Source organism: Anas platyrhynchos, chromosome 3, assembly GCF_047663525.1.
Source record: "Anas platyrhynchos isolate ZD024472 breed Pekin duck chromosome 3, IASCAAS_PekinDuck_T2T, whole genome shotgun sequence".
In the NCBI taxonomy this organism is placed as follows: domain Eukaryota; kingdom Metazoa; phylum Chordata; class Aves; order Anseriformes; family Anatidae; genus Anas; species Anas platyrhynchos.
The window spans coordinates 30,811,976-30,816,536 of record NC_092589.1 but is presented as its reverse complement, the minus strand read 5'-3'; positions in this window follow the sequence as shown (position 1 = coordinate 30,816,536).

Sequence of the window (4,561 nt, the reverse complement as noted above, 5' to 3'; positions counted from 1 at the left end):
AAAAACGTCCTTATTGCATTAATACACTAAGGTCTCGGCAACTGGTTCATTTTTAACACAGACAGTGCTAGAATATAATGAGATCACTGAACCAAAGGGTAAGAGGAGAGAAGTGATGTTCAGGAGCTGCTCTGACGCTGTGTTTTGTATGCAACGTGCTGTTAAAGCAGGTGTATAATCAGCACTATACAGGGAGGTATTGTGCTGATTTTTGCTTTTTTTGTTAGTTAGTTTTTTTGTTTTTTTTTTTTTTTTTGGGGGGGGGAAGGATGTGGGAGTGGGGGTAGGGTAAGGGTTTCTGGGTTTTGTTTCCAATTTTGTAATAAAGCACCAAACACTTCAGAGTACGCTCACTGGCTTATCCCCACCTTGCCTGGTGACGTGACTGTCCTCTGGTAGTCATGCCAGCTGCAAAGTGCTTTGTTCCACTGGAAATAACTGGAAAGTGTACTTTTAAGTAATAAAGTGTACTTTTAAGACAGCTGCCATCCAAAATACACTAAGAGATTCACAAATGTCAGCATACATTTTTTTCATCGTGCTAAAAGACTAGTTTTAGTATGCTAGGGCAGGATCTCCTATACCAAATAGTGCCCCTTGGGCAAGCAGTAGCGAAGAGAAAGCTCATGGCTCCAGAAGGATCTCATAAGAAATGGCTCATCCTTAAGGCTGAGATTTGAGAGATCAAAGCATAGCAGAATATATTGTTTCCAAACAGTTGTTGCAGATTTGCAGACACCTCAGGTGTCCCACGATGGTGCTCAGATTCCCTGGCAAGAATTCAAGGTTTTTCTCCGTAAGTGACGGGAATGACTTAATGTCTAGCATATAAACATTTCTATATATGATGAGAATTCCCCTGCTTTCTGAGAAGGATCAGAGTTTAAAAACTTGGTATTAGTGTTTTTGAATCCAGTATTTTTTGCTCTCTTTCTGATGCCACGCTGTGACCTGGCCTCAAGTCTGAGTCAGTCTGCTGGTGGTTGACTACCAAGGGCTGTGACCTTCTGTCAGAATTCAATTTTGGAGACTCCTAGCTTCCCAGCATCAGGTGCTGGGCTAAAATCACTAATACCTATGAACTTACAGACCACCTGATGCAAGACAGCCTGGGGCAGAAGCTGTTCGTGCTCTGAGGTCTGGTAAAGGAGCCGGAGCTCTCTGGGTGCTGGGGGAATTGTTCCCAGGGTTCTGGTGGGATTTGTGTGCGCTCTGCACCGCCATGCTGCTGGGGAAGCCCTCACAGTCTCCTACCCTTAGCAGAGGGTTATTATCCTCACCCGTGCCATTCTCCTCACCAGCAAGACAGCCAGCTGCTCAGTAAATTCAGTTGCAGAGCTCTTGGGCATGGACATATATGCTGTGGCTGCTGATCTGTGCAGAGGGTTTTCTTTATTTACCCTGGTAGGGCTTTTTTCCCCATAATTTCCCATGCTGGTGGTTTTATTTTCCTAGCATGTCAAACTCATGCCTTCTCAGTACCTCTGCAGGAATGAGAATAGAAACTAAACATACACTTAATTACTTCACTTATAAGCTATTTAAAATTCTTACAGAGTTGGATATAATTAATATCTAATAGATGAGTTTTTCTGGTCTGCTAAAGCTAAAATAGCCTAATGGCAGTCGTGGTAAGTTATTCTTCCAGTTTTGGAGAAGTGTGTGTTGGCAGAAAGCTGCGCTGCTTACTTCATCAAATCCAGTGCTTCTAAGACAAAAGAGGGGGCATTTCTAACACGAGGAAGGGAAAGGAGTGCTTATTTTGATGAATGGTCCTTCAGAGTGCTAGCTTGGGTTTGTGACAGCGTAATTCTGAGAAACAGTGTCAGTTCCATCTGATTCCCACCCCGTCCCCGCTCTTGGGAGTGACGTCTACATTCTGATAGTTTATGGTTTCCGTTTTACATTTGTTTACCTCCTGTGAGGACACTTTAAATTAGTTGATCACGATGATTGTTGTGATAGAGCAGTTTATCTTAAACCCACCATCTTTTCAGATATTTGTTCATGAATAATTACCAAGTAATGCTGTTCAAAGTTGTTTTTCTCCAACCTAATACAGGCAAGTCTCAGATTCATTTGGAACATATTAGATGTCTCTTTAAAATTTTATCTATAACTGGCATAATTATCTGTTCTGACAAGATCTGGTGAAAGAACAGTCCCTAAAAAGAATTTCAGGCATTGTGCTGTTATTTATAAGTCAAACCCTGAAACAGTTCCCACAGCCTCACCATTTGTTTATTAGATCTTCTCTAGAAAAAAAATGGGGCTGCCAGGCATTCAGAGGAGTATCATTTAAGCATTTTGATTTAATTTAAACTTAATAACCATCAACTCCTTAACTAGTAATAATGTCACCTAATAATGTCACCTGTCAGTGTGCTTTTAAGTGAGCTTGACTTTGAAAATATAACTCACCAGATCCAAAGCTAAGGCAGGTAATTGATGAACTCCTGCAGATTTTAGGTGAGAAAAACACTACATCTTGATACTGCTGATATCCACGTGTGTTGCTTTTTTTCAATTAATTTCACATTCATGTGCAATTTTTGTTTATAAAGAATGACATATGGACTGATTTTAGTTAATTTTAAAGGCATATCAGCTACAAACTGTCCAGAATCTTCACAGTTATATAAATTCTGGTTAAGCCTAAATTGTTCATAATCAATACAGCTCAGTTGCTGGGAAGTTTGTAGAATTCATTTTAACATACATGCCTCAGTATTTCACCAAAACACTAAGCTTTCCATATCCCTGTAGCCTTCTGATAGCTTCACACTGATTGAGGTTATTAGTGATTTGGGGGGAATAAAGAGGTGAGAGTACAGACACTGGGAATTTTGACAAGTGCTATCATATCATGTAATCAGTACAGAGCAGCATAATTCAATAAACCCTGTTTTCTTGTCCAGAATAAATCTTTATGTGGCCTCTCTTCCAGTAACAATGAGGTTAGCATTAAATGGCAGTATGTACTTGGGAAAAATAGGTCAAGGAGAGATTCTGAGACATCATTTTGTCCTGCTTCCTGTCCCAGGGCAAACCCAAATATTCCTGCCACATCGCTGACAGCAGTTTTTCTACTGTCCACCTTAGGACCTTCAGTGAGGGATATTCTGCAGCCTCCCTGCTGCTCTTTTCACAAATAAATGCTTCCTATTGCCTTTCTTACCATCTTCAGTGGGGTGCTTGGGAACTCAAGCAGATTCCTCATCCTCATCCCTCTCCATCTCTGCTCGTTAGGAACCACATGTGGCTGATTCAGTTAAGGATCTAGCTCAATCTGAAGAGCTCCTCACACAGAAACATAAAAACCCAACAGCCTGTTGGTAATATCCAGAAAGGAAACAGCAGCTTCCTTCTTCTTGGACTTTGCCTAGTTGCCCTCACAATATATGAAGTTCTCTGATCCCCTTTGTGAACAGCTGGGGAACAGAGAAACAGAGAAGCTGCAGTCATTTGCCCAGAGTTGTCCTGGAAGTATGGAGTAGAGAAAAACCCACACAAGTCTGAGCAGAATTGCCGCAGGTTGCTTTGTTGGCCTCCCCACCATCTTCCCAGCAGAATATTTGCCAGAGTTTTGCTTGGTGTTGGGTGATCTTTGTGCTATTGGAGCTGTGGCTGCATGAGAAAGTAACTCAGGGCAATGGGGGGACTGGATCAGTAGATAAAAGTAGTTGATGTTTGTGTGGTTCACCTCACATAAATTACGAAACATGGTAGGCTTCACTAGAAGAATTAATGACTTTCACATGCTCCTTAGAGTCTCCAAGCAGAGAAGGGATCATTTGTGATGTTACAGTGCCCCTTTATGTCACAGAAGACGCCACACCTCACAGGACCATGCCCCTGTACACAATTAAAAAAATAATAAAAATAAAGCCTATGCTGTGTTTACCTCTGGCCTTACCGTATGCAGTGTGGAGGCTGAACATGTGCTTAGTTGTCTCCCTGCCAAAGGGTGGACCCTAGACAACAACCATGGTGCCAGTCTTCCGAAAAGCCTGTCAGCTCTGAGCATCCTGCCCTCACCAGCCTTTGGCACCCTACCCTATGGGACAGAAGGAAGCTGCCCAGAAGGCTCAGATGTTTAGCTCAGGAGAAGGCAGTGGTGGAAGACTGCTGTTATGCTGCTGTGTGAAGAGCTGACAGAACAGGAGGAGGAGCTGAAGTGTTGTTTGCTCCAATGCTCCTTTGAAAGGAGTTGATGGGAAATGCGGTGGTTGGAGAGAAGCGCGACAGTGGCTCTTGAAGCAACAGCCACAAATGGGAAATTTGATAAAGGCAGAGAGCTAAGAGGTGGAGCTGGTGTCTCCTGCCCTGGAGGGTATGAAGGAACCTTCTCAGCTATGAAACTTTCTCTTCCCACACCACAAGCAAAGGCTTTGTCTCTATTTGTCCTTGGACCAGGCATTCCCTTGCCAGGACCCCCAAAGGGTAAGCATACTAGGAAAGTGTGCACCTGTAAGCAAAGATCAGACATATAGTTACAGCGGTTGGTTGGTCAGCAAAAGCATTCAAATGCTACGAAGACTCCTTGGTGCCGCCATAATGT